The sequence below is a fragment of the Dermacentor silvarum genome, chromosome 5 (assembly GCF_013339745.2).
Source record: "Dermacentor silvarum isolate Dsil-2018 chromosome 5, BIME_Dsil_1.4, whole genome shotgun sequence".
In the NCBI taxonomy this organism is placed as follows: Eukaryota; Metazoa; Arthropoda; class Arachnida; order Ixodida; family Ixodidae; genus Dermacentor; species Dermacentor silvarum.
This window is the reverse complement of record NC_051158.1, coordinates 137,494,869-137,515,375: the sequence shown is the minus strand read 5'-3', so window position 1 is coordinate 137,515,375 and position 20,507 is coordinate 137,494,869. Positions and strand designations below refer to the sequence as shown.

General features: G+C 46.4%; 1 long non-coding RNA gene across 1 annotated transcript in view; it reads right to left on the bottom strand.

Annotated features, from left to right (window-relative positions):
- LOC125946030 (uncharacterized) overlaps positions 1 to 20,052 on the bottom strand; it is a 61,429-nt gene extending 41,377 nt beyond the window's left edge. The window contains exon 1 of the long non-coding RNA XR_007467331.1: positions 19,946 to 20,052. This is a non-coding gene — a long non-coding RNA (uncharacterized LOC125946030). The remainder of the gene's footprint in view (positions 1 to 19,945) is intronic.
- Between the last annotated feature and the right edge of the window lie 455 nt (positions 20,053 to 20,507).

Here is a 20,507-nt window from a genome sequence, read left to right as displayed (position 1 = left end):
GATCTCCAATTACCCCTGTCTTGCGCTAGCGTATTCCAACTTGCGCCTGCAAATTTCCTAATTTCATCATCCCATCTGGTTTTCTGCCGACCTCGACTGCGCTTCCCTTCCCTTGGTATCCATTCTGTAACCCTAATGGTGCACCGGTTATCCATCCTACGCATTACATGGCCTGCCCAGCTCCATTTCTTCCGCTTAATGTCAACTAGAATATCGGCTATCCCCGTTTGTTCTCTGATCCACACCGCTCTCTTCCTGTCTCTTAACGTTAGTCCTAAGATTTTTCGTTCCATCGCTCTTTGTGCGGTCCTTAACTTGTTCTCGAGTTTCTTTGTTAACCTCCAAGTTTCTGCCCCATATGTTAGCAGCGGTAGAATGCAATGATTGTACACTTTTCTTTTCAACGACAGTGGTAAGCTCCCAGTCAGGATTTGGTAATGCCTGCCGTATACACTCCAACCCAATTTTATTCTTCTGTGATCAGGGTCCCCTGTGAGTAATTGACTTAGATAAACGTACTCATTTACAGAATCTAGAAGCTGACTGGCGATCCTGAATTCTTGTTTCCTTGCCAGGCTATTGAACATTATCTTTGTCTTCTGCATATTCATCTTCAATCCAATTGTTACACTTTCTCGATTAAGGTCCTCAATCATTTGTTGTAATTCGTCTCCATTGTTGCTGAATAGGACAATGTCATCTGCAAACCGAAGGTTGCTGAGATATTCGCCGTTGATCCTCACTCCTAAGCCTTCCCAGTCTAACAGCTTGAATACTTGTTCTAAGCATGCAGTGAATAGCATTGGAGAGATTGTGTCTCCTTGCCTGACCCCTTTCTTGATAGGTAACTTTCTACTTTTCTTGTGGAGAACCAAGGTAGCTGTGGAATTCTTGTAGATGTTTGCTAAGATATTCATGTATGCCTCCTGTACTCCTTGATTACGCAATGCCTCTATGACTGCTGGTATCTCTACTGAATCAAATGCCTTTTCATAATCTATGAAAGCCATGTAGAGAGGTTGATTGCACTCCGCAGATTTCTCGATTACCTGATTTATGACATGGATATGATCCATCGTAGAATATCCCGTCCTGAAGCCAGCCTGTTCTCTTGGCTGGCTGAAGTCAAGTGTTGCCCTGATTCTATTGGAAATTACCTTGGTGAATGTTTTACACAATAATGAAAGCAAGCTAATGGGTCTATAATTCTTCAGTTCTTTAAGGTCTCCCTTCTTATGGATTAGTATAATGTTGGCGTTCTTCCAGCTTTCTGGTACACATGAAGTTGTGAGGCATTGCGTATAAAGGGCCGCAAGCTTTTCAAGCATGATATCTTCTCCATCTTTGATTAAATCTACTGTTATTCCATCTTCTGCAGCAGCTGTTCCCCTGGTCATGTCTTTCAAGCTTCGCATACATATTCACAAATATATCGCCCGAGACAGCGACCGGCGCAATAGCACCCAGTAGCCAGGCAGGCCTGTCGAACCAGGGAAAGCAAGCAAATAAAGCTTCGAAAAAAAAACTACGAGTGTGCTTTTTAAATGTATACAAGACTGAGGCTAAGCGAACTGTCACCGTGTACAAAATTCGGTATGTTTTGCAGTAGTTATTTTGCTACGCTCCCTGCGGTAACTTGCATCATGTTGACGTAACAATTTTCTTAGGAAAATATGGAAGGAAGCAAGGAAAATAAGAGGTGGAAGTAGGAGAATATAATTGCACGCTTCTAGAACTTCGACAGTTCCTTGACCGACTTCAGCATGGTGTGGCGACTTTATAAGCAAGCATTCCAGGATTGCCTGTTTGGAAAACAATCGGTCGTCGAGACGGGAGAACTCGGTGGCTAACGATTGCCAAGCTGTGCGCGCTGTTGCGAGTCAACGGCAAGGACGCAAGCTAGAAAGCGTTTATATGGTGTAGTGAATGTAGTGAGACCTCAGCTGTCATCGAAAGCGGCACTTATCTCACAGCATACATATTCGGCAAATCATCTCCTATCCTCCGTGGAGTACACAGCGTGCAATAAAGTGCTCCTTTGCATAAAATTCTTCCAAGGTGCCACAGTTTTGGCGCTCAGCCAGACAGACGTACCATCGTTTTACACTTGCATTAGGAAATGCTGAAATTTAGTGCTGCCTCACATTGCAAAACCGGTCATGACCAGAGGGCACTTTTGACCAGCTCTTTTGTCGATGCTCCTGGAGAGCGCGAACGTGCTCTATTTCGGCAGCCCTCCTCATCAGCTCTGGTGTGGTATCGGACACCGCATAGAGTTTCCTACTGGTTACGAACATTATAGCCATACCATTGGCAACGTTTATCTATAAATGTGCGCGATGGTTGCTGAAAAATGCAGGGAGAGTCTTCAAAAACAGCGGTCGCGTAGAGAATTACATCATCTTGCGCATACCTGTAAATTACAGCTGGACGAGTCATGTGCTGCGATAGTATCCACAGCGCTCGAAGGCTTTAAAAATGAAGGACAATCACAAACGGGACCTCCTGTGAAAGAGCGTTGACGTCAAGTTCATTTTGTTGGCGTGACGCACTGAATATTTCATCATCATCATCATCAGCCTATATTTTATGTCCACTGCAGGACGAAGGCCTCTCCCTGCGATCTCCAATTACCCCTGTCTTGCGGTAGCGTATTCCAACTTGCGCCTGCAAATTTCCTAATTTCATCATCCCATCTGGTTTTCTGCCGACCTCGACTGCGCTTCCCTTCCCTTGGTATTCATTCTGTAACCCTAATGGTCCACCGGTTATCCATCCTACGCATTACATGGCCTGCCCAGCTCCATTCCTTCCGCTTAATGTCAACTAGAATATCGGCTATCCCCGTTTGTTCTCTGATCCACACCGCTCTCTTCCTGTCTCTTAACGTTAGTCCTAAGATTTTTCGTTCCATCGCTCTTTGTGCGGTCCTTAACTTGTTCTCGAGCTTCTTTGTTAACCTCCAAGTTTCTGCCCCATATGTTAGCACCGGTAGAATGCAATGATTGTACACTTTTCTTTTCAACGACAGTGGTAAGCTCCCAGTCAGGATTTGGTAATGCCTGCCGTATGCACTCCAACCCAATTTTATTCTTCTCTAAATTTATTTCTCGTGATCAGGGTCCCCTGTTAGTAATTGGCCTAGATAAACGTACTCTATTACAGACTCTAGAGGCTGACTGGCGATCCTGAATTCTTGTTCCCTTGCCAGGCTATAGAACATTATTTTTGTCTTCTGCATATTCATCTTCAACCCAATTCTTACACTTTCTCGAATATTTATACCGGTGTTAATAAAAAAAATAAGAAAAAGCGAGCAAAATAACACGAGATTACAACTGTGATTATAAATCACATGCCCGCATTTTGTCTGAAAACGCGGCAATTTATTCATATGGTCTTCATCAGGTTTGTAGGTTACATGTTGCCTAATGGTTCACAATAACACTTACAATCTCAAATGGTTATAGCTTTACTTGTTTTTTTTTGGCGCCAGCTCTATATATTTACATCTTTATGTTAATGGAGCTTGGTTCCAGTCATCACTTTTAGAATTCCTTCTACTTGACACTTAATTTCTTAGAATATATTCCTGTTCTGCTGATACCATCTTAATTCCATCTTTACCAACTCACACACACCTTAAACACGGGCTCTCAACTTCAGTCAACGGATGACTCCATCGTTCTTTAATAGGGTGTAGGAGGTTTGTAGAATGTCGTGCTACTTTGCACGCATAATGGCGTGGCCGTTAGAAGCAGTGTTTTCGTTTGCCTCAAGTTTAGAGGCAAGCACCTTCGCACACGTGATACCGGCGGCATTGTTGACTTCGCTCTGCGCCTTCCGTGCAAACATCACATTAAAGGCAGAACGTTTAGCGACCCTAGGTTAGTTTACAATCCAAAAGTTTTGTCTAAAATATTTGCTTTAAATATTTTGGGAACAACATTTCTTAGAAGCAGAAAATAATGCACTCCATGTTTCAATTTTTCACCAAACCTTGGCACCGGCAAATTAGTCTGATGTCACCAATAACAAGCTAAGTTCATGTCACTTAAGTACTTCAGCCGGATGCGCTACACACCTAACCTGAATATCAATGTCGTCACGGATACACGATGTCTTACACGCTGGTATCTGTGGTCTCTAGATACTTATGTGCATTAATTTTTTCTTGCGCTAAGTACATATTTGCGCTCCCCTGTGTCAGTACGCTTATGCGCTTCAAACAAATGATTTGTTATATGTAGCGAGTCTTCGGCATGGAATCCGGCGCGGGATAGCTTATAAGCCGCACGATTGCGTCGTATTCTGCATGGATGTGCGCGTCGTGTTGTTGGCACATCTCACGGGATGACTTAGGTGACTGAATGACTTACCTAAATATTTCAGGTTTTGGGATTTGTGCTTAACAACAAAGGTGCCACACAGCATTTGCCCTCGTCCCACGAGGTTTCCTGCCTTTTCAGTTGGAAACATCGTCCTCTGGAGTTACAAATGTCGAGTAAATCGACGGAGTCCTGGTGGCGGTGGTATAGACGTCTGCATTCAAAAGTGGCTGCATCGACTGTGGGTCAAAACTGATAATGCCATGGCCGGCTACTGCGTGAACTTCAGGCTATTGTCACGAAGTTACTTTTTCGCTTTCAAGCTTTGTCTCGCTTGCCAGTCCTCCTATCACTCTAACAGAAATAGTTTCGCTGCTGCTGAACCTAATTACTAACTAGCGGTAAATATAATTTCTTTGCAGCGCCCCTTTAACATGGTTGGGACGTCGAACATCAACTGCGTCTGAAAGCATCAACAGACTTACAAGAATGTACGGTAATTGCGACGGAACACGGCGCTTTAGTAGCGCAGTCGGTGCCTGAAAGGTACTCCAGAGTAGCTGTCAACTGCAGCGAAATTAGATAGGAGATAGACTCGCAATTAGTTGCGCATTCATACTTGCGCAAACGTCGTTGGACTGGGTTTCCTTGCCGTAAAAAATAGGTCCGCTTCGCTGCCATTAGTAAAAACGGAAGAAGAAAAATGTTCTGGAAAGTAAACATCGTGCCAGGCGATTGCAAATGGTTTCCAGCGTGTTCGTGACAATGCGAACCGCGTTTCCAGATGTGCTGTGTTTTGTACGCACTTGTGCATGCAGTAACCAAACCATGTAAACTTCATGCGGAGGAGGCGACGGGACATAACAGGGAGCGCAGAGAGCTTCTACCAACTATTTTCTGTTTTATAGAGTCGAATATCTATGCAGTGAAACATGTGCGGAGTGAGGAATGTCAGCAATATACCGGATATAAGATTTTATGTGAAGGTGAAACATATATTGTAATGCATTTGTTCCCTCGTAATGTTCTCGAGCACAGCGCTATATTCACTGAAGAAGTGGCATAGATAGATAGATAGATAGATAGATAGATAGATAGATAGATAGATAGATAGATAGATAGATAGATAGATAGATAATGAGAATGCAGCAAGATTAACCAGATGCATGTTTCGGTTTTCTAACCCGCAAGCGGGTAGGGAAAGGTGTTGGGAAAGCGGCAAGAAACACATTTACGTGATGCATACACGCCTGAAAACAAACTACTATCAAGATGCATTCTTTCCAGCAGTGTCTATACAACGCATAAAATTTTAGGAGCTTCGTCAAGACAACTAGACTCATATGCCTCAGCATTTATCAGACACTACAGCCAAAACTTCCTACGATCACGTGACTAGTGTAGTAGGGCCGACAGAAGCGTGCTCGCTCTCTTCGAACTGTCAGCCAGGGGGCGCTCCTCATCCTTCTCGGTGAAGATCACGGCAAGCGGTTTCGAATTTTCGAACAATCTAGCAAGAAGCAACGGTGATCACACGCGCTGCGCGGGTGTTCGTTACTCAGCATGCTGCGCTTCTCCGCGCCGTTTCATTACTCAGAAAAAAAGGAAACTTAAGTGAGGAGCTTAGGCACATTTATTGTAGTAGAAAGGAGTAAAGAAATTTAACTGATAGAGGACTGTGAAGAATGCAGTTCAAATAAAAGACAAGAATAAAACGACAACGCCGAAGGTAACACTATGGAAGTCGTGAAACAACCGCAGCATGAAGTGAACTGCACATCGGCACTGTTGGAAGAGGTATACATTCAGGGAATAGCGGCAGGAACGCGTGTTTTCTGCCAGAATGTGTCCGCGAAACATTTTTGCCTCGGGCACAAAACTAACGGGGTGTTAGCACGACACGTACTTTCACGTGTGGTAAACTGGCGACACCTAAACTCCAGAAATCCGCTATTTGAACTTGTTTGTGTAGAATTCTCCTGAACTCAGCCCGCACTTTCGTAAGTGACGATTTCAAAAAAAAAAGAAAAAAAAACTAGCGAGAGAAAAGAAAATCAAACAAAAAAAACTCTACTTCGGGATGGTACTGAGGCAGCAGAAGTTTCCATTCGCTGTGTGGGCTGCTTTTATTGGCGACTCGGTCGCCTCGAAAATTACGTCACCATAGCGGTGGTGGGCAACTAGCATTTGCTAAAAAAAAGGCTTCTGGTTACATACTGTGCAATCCTGTGGAAAGTAGTTCCCGCTTCACTCAAAGTACAACTGGGAGTGCACTTGCAGTAGCGCCTAACTCGCACTAAATTAAAAAAAGGTAAAGTCTACTAGGTTACCAGGTTAGCTGGAGAGCACAAGATCGGTAATCACAGTCACGGGGAAAGCTCAGCCGGCAATTTTTGTTCTGTTATGAAATGTTCGAAAGGAACACAGGTGATGTGAAACACGTAAATGTGCTGATGTACGGAAAGCATTCACTTCCTTGAGTTCGTCAATACGCAAAACAAAGCATGAAATCGATTTCACGACCACTTGTGCTGCCACAGAATGCCGCAGCGACTGCGTCAGCAATGGCTATTGATTCGCTTCTTTTGGAAATGATTGCAACGTGTGGCAACTGTCCGCGCGCCATCTTTGGCGTATACCTGGCGCTGAAACCACGGCTGAAACAACCACTGCAGCCACAGTAAGAATCACAGTTCCACTGTGCAAGGAAGTAAAATTGGCACACAATAGCTAGATAAAAGCGCGCCTCTGTGTTTGTTTGCGTGTGTGTCTGTGTGTGAGGGCCGCAAAGGTGTCGTTTCAGCTCAGAGCCTATACTTCCATTCATTTCCTGTTATGCCTTCTTGGAAAATGGAGCACAGGTTGAACGCACGTTTACATTATATGGCGTCGTAGCGTGCGGCTCGACACAATTATACTTTGACGTAAACTAGATTTTGTAAACTAGAAGAAGCATATTCAGCACTCGCTGTTGAGCTCAAAAGTGCGAAGAAGGGTGAGGGTGCGGCGCAAGTAAAAGTGACCGAGCTTGAGCAAAGGAATGCTCTATTACATGCTGAAATAAAAAATACTAGAGACCAACTAGCAGCCGCTAATAGCAACATCGAATCTCTTAACAACCGGGTAACGCCCTATAAGCAAACGCTCCCTCTGAGCGCTCGGCCGAATCAGCCGCGAGAACCGATGTTTTGCATGGCGTTCCTATTCAGCTCATAGAAATCAACTCTAGGTGAATCAATACAGTGAACAGGCTGCAACGATCTAACTTACTGTTCTTTGGTATTCAAGACGACTCAGCAGAGGATTGGGCATCATCAGAGCTTAATATAATAAAGTTTTCGTCGGAAAAGTCGGAAATAAAACAACTGGTGCATAGCTTGAACATGCACACCAGTTAGGCAAACACCATGCAGATAAGCGTCGACCTCTTATAGCGAAATTCACATTCTTTAAGGACAAACAACAGGTCCGTGCAGCTGCGCGTAAGCTTAAAGGCTCATAATTTTCCATTCGCGAAGACTTCTCACTTAACTCCCGTCAAGCGAGAAGGAAACTGACAGAATTCGATATAAGGGCCGTATTCTGAAACGTTCCCCTAGGCGAAATTAGTTTTTTCGTTTTCAGGCGTGCGCGCTGATTGGCTGGTTGAGCGAAATTGAATGACGTCAGGCTCAACCACCCAATCAGCTCATCCAATTTTGCTAAAACAGCCAATCAGCGCACGCCTGAAAGCGAAAAAAGAAATTTCGCCTAGGGGAACGTTTCAGAATACGGCCCTAAGACTCAAAACAAACCGTATAAGTTATCTGTCGATAAGCTGCGCATGGGTACGACAACGTATGTATATTACATTGTCACGCAAACGGTTGCGCAGTGCAATAGATAGCTAAAAAGGCGCATGCGTCCGTTGTGAATCACGACCTTCTGCCATTAGATCAATAATATTGTTATCATTTACTAGCATCCGAAGCCTAATATCAAAGCATGATAAGGTTTCTTCATTTCTCGGAAACGCTAATCTGATGTCATCGTTCTTACCGAAACCTGGCTGCACCCAGATATTTTTAATAACGAACTGTTTTCCCTCGCGAGTACTTACAATATGTACCGCGTGACTGCAGGCGAGGCGGTGGTGTCTTACTCGGAATTTAAAAAATCTTTACATCTTACCGCATCGACTCTGACCCAAATCTCGAGATTTTTTGGACCGTCTGTCTAACCCGTTCCACGAAAGTGCTAATTGGTGCCTGTTACCGTCCTCCCTATTTAAACCAAACCTTTATAACCGGTCTTCACAACAGTATTACTAATGCACTTAGAGCCTGCCCAGCAGATATGGTTTATCTATGGGGGCAATTTAATTTTCCGCACATCGACTGGGAAATGCTTACCTCTTATTGCCGAATGTCATTAGATTTCATTATTTAAGCCTAGACTTCAACTTCTGCCAGGTTGTCACCCAACCCACTCGCGGATCTAATATCTTAGTACTTACAAGCAATCCGGAAACAGTTCAGCAAATAAGTTACCTGGATGGTTTTAGTGACCATAATCTGCTCCAGTTAACTATTAACATACCGCAAAGCAATTCGTAACTATAGCTAGGGTGACTAGGCTACCATTAATGCTGACCTAGAATTCTTTTTCAACAAGGCCATTCTTACTTCCTTGCACAGTCGAACGGTCGAGAAAGTAGGGCACTCTTCCGAGATAAATTATGCTCATTAGTAAACCAGTACATTCCAGTGATCAATATATCGAACGATAAATCGAATCCTTAGTTTAGCGATTTCCTCAGGCGACTTAGAAACAAAAATAAACGCTTTTACAGGATCCCTAAACAATTGCAAACACCATCGACTCGGGAAAAATACAATCAATCTTTGAAAAACTACCACTCCGCTTTAATCGCTCCTAAAGGTAATAGATAGATAGATTTTTCACACGATCTTCCAGCCCTGCTTCAATCCAACCCCAAAGTATTTTGGCAAATCATCTCTCCGAGCCGCGATACCAATCACATTTCATTGCACGATAGCGACCACATGCCCCTTCCTTACAATGAGTGTGCTTCATCCTTCAACACATACTTCTCCATATTTTGTACAGAAGATGATTTCACTATACCTGAGGTTCCCGACCTGAATTATCAGTTCATGACGCCCATCAATATTTCTATCGACGGCATCGTATCTCTACACTGTGACCACTGCGCCAATGAAGAATCAATTGTACATATTTTATGCGACTGCCCGCAGTACAGTGCGCAAAGACATTCTCTTACCAACGCGTTCAACCAATTGGACGACCGGCCTCTGTCGGAAGAAAAAAATTCTCCACCCCAGACTAGACCTAACGTCACAGAAGAAGGCCGTGCAGGCGCTTCTGCGCTTCTTGCGAGCCACCGGCCTAGCTGACCGACTGTGATTGGAACGCTCTTCCGGTGCAACGAAACAATCGCACACCTTCTATGTGAGTGCCCTCGTTTTAACCCGCAGAGAGCAGCTCTCTCAGTCACGACAGATCAACTGGACAAACGCCCAATAACGCAAATCAACATCCTTGGAAAGTGGCCTACACGAACAACAGCGTGAGCCACCTTGAAGGCACTGCTGCGTTATTTAAAAGACACCGAACTCAGTGACAAATTGTGACTCTACACTGTGTGACGTAGGATGGGACGTTGACACTATGCAACACTAGAACGCCTTCGCAGACCGCGTGTCAATGCCCACAGAAACAGTTATGTTTTGTGTGTGTGTGTGTGATTTTTTTTTCTTTCCTTTTTTTCCCTTTTTGTACTTATTTTTTCTCTGTCTCTCCTGTCGAATCCCTTTACCCCTCCCCCGGTACAGGGTAGCCAACCGGAGATAATGTCTGGTTAACCTCCCTGTCATTTCTTTACCTTTTTTTTCTCTCTAACTCTCTTAAGCTATCTTGTGGCGTCGACGAGATTAACTCCGAAATACTAATGAACACCGTCAAGGCTTCTAGCACAATACTCTTTCACATCTTCAGACTGTCACTAGCTTCAGCAGAGCTCCCGTTAGATTGGAAGATTGCCAAAGTAGTTCCCATATTTAAAAATAGTAACAGATACTCTCCAGATAACTACCGGCCAATCTCACCAACATGTATTTGTTGTAAAATGCTCGAGCACGTTATTGCCTCTCCCATATACAACCATCTTGAATCGAACGACTTTTTCTTCACTAATCAACACGGGCTCCGGAAAGGCTTATCATGTGAGACCCAGCTTTTGAATTTGCAACTGACCTGCATTTTGACATGGACCGTACCATACAGATCGATAGCATATTTCTCGACTGTCGCACTGTCGCCTGATTTCAACGTTAAGTGCACTGCAATTAGATTGACAGACACTAACTTGGCTTCGGAACTTCCTCTCTAACCGTCAACAGTTTACAATAGTTAATAATATTCCCTCACCTCTTTGCTATGTCACTTCCGGTGTACTTCAAGGTAGCGTTCATGGGCAACTACTATTCCTGATATACATTTATGGTCTTCCTAATAATTTAACATCACGCGTGCGATTGTTCGCAGATGATTGCATTGTCTACCGCCCTATAACGAGCCATCTATATCCATTTCCGTCTTCAAAACAATGTTCAGCTTATTTTTGATCGGTGCAACACTTGGTTAATGACCCTAACTTCATCTAAATGAATCTCTTTTACACGCAAACACTCCATCTCTACTTTCTCTTATCGCATAAATAACAACCCGATTTCCCCAGCCACTTCATACAAGTACTTGGGAATTAATTTCGCGCTAAACCTTTCCTGGAACCATCACATTACTACCATATCTGCTAATGCTTCAAAGTCACTGGGGTAGTTACATCGAACCCTGCGCAAATCACCCTCCAACATCCGTAAGCTAGTTTTCCAGAGGTTTGTTCACCTGCAGCTCGAATTCGCCTCTCCAATCTGGTCACCCTGCCATAAGAACCTAACGAGCTTATTAGAATCTGTCCAAAATAGGGCCGCTATATAGGTTAATCACTCATAACTATACATACAATTCTAGTACGTTGCAAATAAAACTGGATATTTCACTTCCACCACTCAGTATCCGTCGTGACTTCGCTCTCTTATCTTGGCTTCATAAGTACGTTCATGCGGATATAAAATCTTCCTTGCGGCTTGAATATGCACGTTGACCATCCCGCAGCCCACATAATCACCTCAGCTTCACTCGCATATACGGAAACACTGACGTACTCAATTGGCTGGCGCTTCCCCGTGCCATTCGATTATGGAATGCCCTTCCTGATTCCATCGTGTCTGAAAAAAATGCGAAAACTTCGCAAGTTCATTATCTCGCATTTCATTGCGCAATCTTGACAAAAATGCGTGTCCCCTTCTTCTTATGTTTCCCCATGATATGACTTCTGTTAGCTTTCTCGTTTATCGGATCACTTTGCTCTTTTTCTTGTATTTCTCTGATTAGAACGTCACCAGTACAATATATTTTTATGCAGTACTGATGTAGTCATCCAGCGTACGCAGGAAATCATAAATATTCATTAATATTATGCCAATTAATCGTCTATGCATATCATGTACCAATTATGGATGCTGTTTTCCTTTTTTTGTGATGACCCCCTTACCCAATGCCTCTCACGAGGCTTGTAAGGACTTTTTAAATAAATAAATAAATCCCAAAGTGATACTGCTGGCCCAGAAGTTAGCATTCCAACTTGGTGTTTGAGAAAATATGAGACCGGCGGAGGGGTTGAGAAGACGGCGAGGAGGAGGCAGGTAATGTCATAGGACGTCATACTTATCGCAGTGTCCTGCTTTGTGGGCGGAGTGCGGCAGATGCTCTGTGATAACGTTTTGTAGGAGATAGAAACGTATACGGGTCTGGGAAAGAGCGCTTCTTTGTGCTTCATGAATAGAAAAGCAAGTGGTGGAAAAAGAAGAGGAAAACTGCGATAACTGCGTCACGCACTGAGGGATGGACACATCAACGTCGGTGTTAGAGAAAGAGAGTTGGGAAAGACGGAAGGAAAGAAGTAGAAGGGTAAAGAATAAGGACCGGCCTGCTGGATTAATGTTAATGGGTTAATGTTCTCCCAGTATCGCGTTGTAGGGCGGTTCTACGGGCCATGTTGACATCTACGTACAGGCAGAATTGTCTCTGTCCACCGGGAAGCAAAGTAAGGCCCGCAACGTATTGCTGTGCAGCGCCCATGGCTGCAAAGGGAACTGGAGGCCCTGAAGTCGTGCCGTCCGGAAATTGAGGTATCGGAAAGAAGATGCCGCGTGGGGCGCGCTGGTGGACGCGTGAGAACGAGGTGTAGACTAAAAGTGCATGATGCATTGCCGAAAGATGCATTGAACCTGTTTCCACAGTGTTCTTTCGTTTTCGTGCGTAGGCATCGTCTCGCCGACTTCCGCCTCCTGTTTATGGCTTTCTCGCTCCGTCATCACATTTCTGTCGAATGGGGGGGGGGGGGGGAGTGCAGCCGGTATCCGTGGTGAACTTTACAATTATTATTCGTATAAGGTGTCGGCGTTTTTCGCTTGCCTATGGCAGCGTTGACTGGCAGCGATGTCAGCGTTCCGTTGTCATATCGAAATCTGCTAAAGTAAAAAAAAAAGGCAGTGGCTTAGCTCGGCTATGCCAGGATATACGTAGCGTTAGCAAAGGTTCAGCTGATTATTCTTAGCTTATTCTTAAGCTTATTCTTAAATAAGATTATTCTTATGAGTCAAGCTTCTCCGTTCTTCTGCGCTGTTGAGCAGCATTTGCGCTCTCCTTCTCCATGGCTATACCACACTGGAAAACGCCAGTCAGAAGCGCAGCGGCTCCAGCGCAGTGTCAGACGGCGACTGCACAGCGAGCGCGCGCCGGCGCCAGTGCGTCTACCACGGCTACGACGTCACTCCTCTGGAATGCGCAGACCGACGGCGGTGAGTCGCGCGCGGCGGCGGCGGAGTGCGCGAGAGGTGCCGGCTCCGGTGGCTCCGGTGCGCAAGCCGTGTGAAATCACTGATCCTTGCACATGCGCAGCACGGCTCTTGATGTGCCGCGCGAAACGGGCTTGGCTTGGCCAGTGTAGCTAACGCTACAAAAGACATCATAGTGTCTAACAAGTTGCAACAAATAATGCCAAGAGGCGCTCAGAAGCGCTGTTTATTAGAAATTAGGTTTGTGAAACATGGTGCTTCAAGTTATCGTGTCCTGTATTGAGAGATATTTTTCATTTCCTTCATGTGGTATGGCACACCATACCACCAGACATACTTCTCTTTGTTTTCTTCACTGCGGGTGCAGAATGAAAGGTTTTTTTTTCTCTTAAATTATTGTATACGTTCTAAAGTTCCACCATGTGTATATTTGCCTCCGCGATTTGATGCTTGTAATAGTTTGAATAACATTATCTTTCCTTCTTTCATACCCGACAGTTGACATGCAGAAAACGTTAATCTCTAGAGTACGGGGCTCTCTTCTTGCCTCAGACACATTTATTTGTTGTAAGTTAGAAAGGGAACATCTTATAATAGAAGTAAAATTGTTGAACACGTTTCTTCAATTATCTGTCAGAGCTCAATAGATTTTATGAGCTCGTCTTTTTCATGTGTAAGTGGATGCGACCGCGTAATCTACTTCTTCTCTAAAGGTGTTTATGTGGCAGAGATCGGAGCAGCGCAACGTCGTCGGGCAGGGCAGCCACAGCATTTAAGCATAAGATCGTTGCCGAGCGAGAGCGCTCGACCCGCTAGCGTTTAGAGCCACTAGCGTTGAACCCACTAGCGAGTCTCTTCTTCGCTACAATCGCCCCCAGGAGCGATAAGGGAGCCGTCCGGCGAACTAAAACCTCGTCACGATGAGCGGGCCGTAGTATGGCTTTAGACGGTCGACATGAACAATGTCTCGTCCACGACGGCGCATGTCTGAAGATGGCTCAACTGGTTCTATTGCATAGTTCACAGGAGATACGCGTTCGAAAACACGATAAGGGCCTTCATACTTTGGAACCAGTTTGGATGAGAGGCCAGGGGCAGTGAAAGGGACTGAGAACCACACGAGCGCTCCCGGATCGAAGGTGACCGTGGAAGTGGCGTCACCGCGAGTGCTCCTCTGGCGCTCTTGGTCATCGGAAGTAAAGGCCCGTGCGAGGTCGCGGCACTCTCGTGCATGTCTGATCGTGGCAGAAATAGGCACGCACTCCGATGCATCCGGCCGGTACGGTAGAATTGTGTCGATGGTGCGCGAAGGGTGCCGACCATACAGTAATAAAAAGGGGAAAAATCCAGTGGGGCTCTGCCTAGCGGTATTATACGCGTAAGGTACGAAGGGCAGATTGGCGTCCCAGTTCGTGTGGTTGGAGGCGACGTACATTGAAAGCATGTCGCCGAGCGTACGGTTGAAGCATTCTCTGAGGTTATTCGTTTGAGGATGGTACGCCGTATTCGTACGATGAACAACGTGGCACTCCTTGAGAATGGGTTTAACTACTTCCCATAGGAATACGCGTCCGCGATTGCTGAGCAGTTCTTGAGGTGGACCATGCCGCAGGATGAATGGGCGAAGCAGGAATGAGGCAACATCGCGTGCTGTAGCTGCTGGGAGATCGGCGGTTTCGGCATATTGGGTAAGGTGATCTACTGCCACAATGGCCCGGCGGTTACCGGCAGATGTCAAGGGAAGTGGCCCATACAAATCGATTCCAACGCGCCCGAACGGCTGGGTAGGACAGGGTAGAGGCTGCAGACCAGCTTGTGAGAGCTCTCGGTGCACAAGCGAACGAACTTTCGAACGTAGTTGTACATTCTTCGCCAGTAGTAGCGTTGTCGGAGGCGCTGGTAGGTTTTGAAAAGTCCCGAGTGTGCACAGTGTGGATCAGAGGGGAACGATGTGCAGATTTCCGAACGCAGGCTTCGAGGTACTACTAATAACCACTGGCGTCCGTCAGAGGTGCAATTGCGTCGGTGAAGCAGGTCGTCGCGAATGGCGAAATGACGAGCTTGACGGCGCAACGCACGAGTGGTTGGCTGCGATGACGGATCAGCAAGGACGTCTATGATGGAGGCAATCCAGGGGTCCTTGCGCTGCTCGGAAGCGACGGTCCCAATGTCGATGAAAGAAACATCAAGCTGGGATAGTGAGCAGCAGGCATTGTCGTCAGGCAAGGTAGAACGCGACATAGCGTCGGCGTCAGCATGCTGGTGTCCGTTGCGGTACAGTACGCGGATATCGTAATCCTGTAAGCAAAGTGCCCAGTGGGCGAGACGACCTGAAGAATCCTTTAATGACGACAGCCAGCATATTGCAAGGTGGTCCGCATTGACATCAAATTAGCGACCATACAAATAGGGCCGGAACTTAGTAAGCGCCCAGATGTTTGCCAGGCAATCTTTTTTCCGGGACGGTGTAATTGGTCTCGGCTTTAGTAAGCATACGGCTTGCATATGCCACAACGTATTCAGGAAACCCTTGTTTTCGTTGCGCTAGGACAGCGCCGAGGCCAACACCGCTGGCGTCTGTGTGTACCTCAATAGGTGCCGTTTGGTCGTAGTGGCGCAAAATGGCAGGAGACAGCGAACGCCTCGTCGCACTCGAACGACCTCGAATGGAGGGGTCCGTTGCTTCCAAGGAGCTTCGTCAGGGGTGATATGACGGCGGCGGAATTACGATTGAAGCGCCTGAAGTAGAAATACAAGCCTAAGAAACTGCACATTTCTTTGACAGACGTCGGTTTAGGGAATTCGGTGACGGCACGAAGTTTGGCCGGATCGGGGAGGATTCCATCCTTCGAGACGACGTAACCTAGTATCGTGAGCTGCGGCGCTGCAAATCGGCACTAATTTAGGTTCAGTTGTAAGCCAGCGTTTGTTAGGCACGTCAAAACACGCCGTAGGCGTTGAAGGTGCGTGGCGAAGTCAGGGGCGAAAACAACAACGTCGTCTAGGTAACATAATCACGTGTGCCACTTCAAACCGCGCAGAACTGTGTCCATCATGCGTTCAAAGGTTGGTGGCGCATTACAAAGTCCAAAAGGCATGACGTTATATTCGTATAAGCCGTCGGGTGTGACAAAGGCTGTCGTCGGCCTATCGACGTCAGCCATGGGTACTTGCCAATAGCCGGAGCGTAAATCTACAGATGAAAAGAATTCTGCTCCTTGTAGACTATCGATAGTGTCATCGATTCGCGGTAGCGGGTATACATCTTTGCGAATGATCTTGTTCAGGTGCCGATAGTCTACACAGAACCGTACAGAACCGTCTTTTTTTCTTAACAAGGACGACAGGAGATGCCCATGGACTGTTCGAGGGTCGGATCACTTTGCGGCGAAGCATATCGTCCACTTGCTCATTAATCACACGACGTTCTGTGGCAGAGACGCGATATGGGCGTTGCCGCAATGGCGGTTGGGATCCAGTGTCAATATGGTGCGTGACGGCAGAAGACCAGCCCAGGGAAGGTTGCCCGACATCAAAAGAAGAACGAAATTCTTCTAAGATTCGCAGAAGCTGAGAACGCTGAGTTGGGGTGAGGCCATCGGCAATAGCTGAATCGAACACACCTGTGGGCAAAGGGAAGAGAGAGAACCGAGCGTGACGAGAGAGAACTGGTGCAGGACGTGTCTTCGGGAACATCTGTAATTTGTATGGCGTCGATCGCTTCAACATGGCCAAGACATTCGCCTTGAAGCAGCATCACAGGGTATGAGAAGGGGTTACAGACAAAAATAGCTGTCGAGCCCTGTTTGACGTTCACAGTCGCAAAAGGTAGCAGCAGACCTTTTCGAGGATAAAAGCGTCCAAATGTGGAAAGTAGCGCGACGGCGTCGGATAGGTTGCTGCAATGCATTGAGACAATCACTGACGAGTTGGGAGGAAGGTTGGTGTCGTGCCTGACGAGCAGTTTGTTCGCAAAAGAAGCATTATTGGCAGGCGTCATATCTGCGATCGGCGACATTTCTAGTTCGGCCCGTGGGTAATGAATAACGGCATTGTGGCGGGCGAGAAAGTACCACCCAAGGAAAACTTCGTGGGCGCACGATAAAATCACAATAAGTTCGACGGCGTATACAGCGTCCTCGACAAGAACACGAGCGCTGCACGCCGCTATCGGATGAATACGCTGTGCGCCTGCTGTGCGGAGGCAGAATCCAGCAAGGGGTGTCGTGACCTTTCGAAGGAAGCGACAAAACTTGGCGGCCATAACTGATAGAGTGGCCCCGGTGTCTACGAGGGCATATATTCGTACACCGTCAACTAACACGTCTATCCTACTGGTCGGGCTACGTTGAGGACTTTCGCGGTTTGATGGCGTCGCAGCCCTTGCCTCGTGGACTGCGACGATTAGTTTTACTCATCGCGAGCTTTGGGACGAGGTTGCATGGGGGATGGGGAGCGTCGGCGTGGAGAAGGTGAGCGGCGGATGCTGGCCGACCGGCGGAATGGTGGTGACGCAGCTCGAGGTTCGTCGTCGTAATATGGGCACGGAGAACCCACCATAGGACTTGGCGCATATGGTGTAGCTCTAATCAACTGCACGCGACTACAGTGGTTAGGCTGCCATATCCAACCAGGCAGCGTTGGTGGCAGAAATGAAGGCGTTCGTCCGCGAGCAAGTTACCCGGCAACTCTCGTTGATGGATTTCGCACAGCCGCAGCCGGTACACGCGCCTACGTCAAGTTTTGTGCCTCCGCTTCGTCGCGTCATAGCGCAAGAACTGAACGAGGTTTTGCCTGAGCACCACCAGCACGTTCTTGCGGCTGCGCTTCACAAGTATACGCCGAAGTAATGGCCAGGCCCCATTAGATCCCGACGGCTGCGCCACTCAGCTACGCGGAAGTCGTTACACAGCACCTCCACCAATTCTAAAGGTGTTTATTTGGCAGAGCTCGGAGCAGCGCAACGTCGACGGGCAAGGCAGCCACAGCTTCCAAGCACGAGAGCCGTTGCCGAGCGAGAGCGCTCAACCCACTAGCGTTTAGAGCCAGTAGCGCTGAACCCATAAGCGTCTCTCTTCTTCGCTACACTTCTAATAACCCAGAGGCCTTTATCAGAAAGCTGTCTGCACACCAATCTGATGGTAATCCAAGGCCAACAAATCGCCAGTGCAAGCCTCACCTCCGTCTATTACCTTTGTCCTACAACCACAGAGGGCGTCAAAGAAAACTTATTTACCCGAAAGTTACGATGCCACTACCAACAGGATGATTTTACTGGTACACCATCACAGATTCTCTCCCCTGCATACAAATACGTTCGTAGAAAGTTTCTTTGACATAGTTGCCTTTACTGCTGACAGTGCAGGGCAATAAATTACTTTTTTTTCTCCTGTGGCTGGCGCGGCTAAGCTCGATATTGCAGAAATCGATACGGGCCTCGGCAGCCGCATATCGATGTAGGCGCAATGCGAAAACACTCGTATACCGTGGATTAATTGCACGTTAAAGAACCCAAGGAGGTCAAAATAATTCCGAGTCTTCTACTACGGCGTATCTTATAATCAGCACGTGGTAATGACCAGTAAAACCCAATAATTTGTTCGTCTTCTGTGGAGCTGTTATGAGTGTTTCGGTGAAAAAAACATTATAAAAACCATCAGCTTGATTAAATGATCATGCTCAGAGAACGAACCAATTTCGTATCCGGAGCAGTGCTCGGCATTTCCAGGCATACTAGGGCTATGCTATACGCAATACATACAAGTCTACTTCCTTGATGGGGCTATTAAGGAGAAAATAGGTTTTTCTAGCTCCGTGTGTAAATTAGCTTTGTATAACACGAAAAATACACTCCCTGTGGCGAGAAGATGCTTCCAAGCCAGAAAGACACAAAAAGCGGATGACCGGTTGGCAGGCAGCCTTGAGAGCACGAGGTTGTGCGAACGAATCCCGGCCACGGCGCCCGCATTTAGATGGGGGCGAAATGCGAAAACACCCGTGTAGTTAGGTGCACGTAAAAGAGCCCCAGGTGGTCCTAATTTCCGGAGTCCCCCACAACGGCGTGCCTCATAATCAAAACTGGTTTTGGCACGTCATCATAATCATCATCAGCCTATATTTTATGTCCACTGCAGGACGAAGGCTACTCCCTGCGATCTCCAATTACCCCTGTCTTGCGCTAGCGTATTCCAACTTGGGCCTGCAAATTTCCTAACTTCATCAACCCATCTGGTTTTCTGCCCACCTTGACTGCGCTTCCCTTCTCTTGGTATCCGTTCTGTAACCCTAATGGTCCACCGGTTATCCATCCTACGCATTACATGGCCTGCCCAGCTCCATTTCCTGCGCTTAATGTCAACTATAGAATATCGGCTATCCCCGTTTGTTCTGTGATCCACACCGCTCTCTTCCTGTTTCTTAACGTTAGTCCTAAGATTTTTCGTTCCATCGCTCTTTGTGCGGTCCTTAACTTGTTCTCGAGTTTCTTTGTTAACCTCCAAGTTTCTGCCCCATATGTTAGCACTGGTAGAATGCAATGATTGTATACTTTTCTTTTCGGCGACAGTGGTAAGCTCCCAGTCAGGATTTGGCAATGCCTGCCGTGTGCACTCCAACCCAATTTTATCCTTCTGTAAATTTCTTTCTCGTGATCAGGGTCCCCTGTGAGTAATTGACCTAGATAAACGTACTCCTTTACAGACTTTAGAGGCTGACTGGCGATCCTGAATTCTTGTTCCCTTGCCAGGATATTGAACATTATCTTTGTCTTCTGCATATTCATCTTCAACCCAATTCTCCTTAATCATTTGCTGTAATTCGTCTCCATTGTTGCTGAATAGGACAATATCATCTGCAAACCGAAGGCTGCTGAGATATTCGCCGTCGATCCTCACTCCTAAGCCTTCCCAGTCTAAGAGGTTGATTACTTCTTCTAAGCATACAGTGAATAGCACTGGAGAGATTGTGTCTGCTTGCCTGACCCCTTTCTTGATAGGTAACTTTCTACTTTTCTTGTGGTGAATCAAGGTAGCTGTGCAATCCTTGTAGGTGTTTGCTAAGATATTCACGTATGCTTCCTGTACTTCTGGATTATGCAATGCGTCTATGACTGCTGGTATCTCTACTGAATCAAATGCCTTTTGATAATCTATGAAAGCCATATAGAGAGGTTGATTGTACTCCGCAGATTTCTAGATTACCTGATTGATGACATGGATATGATCCCTCGTAGAATATC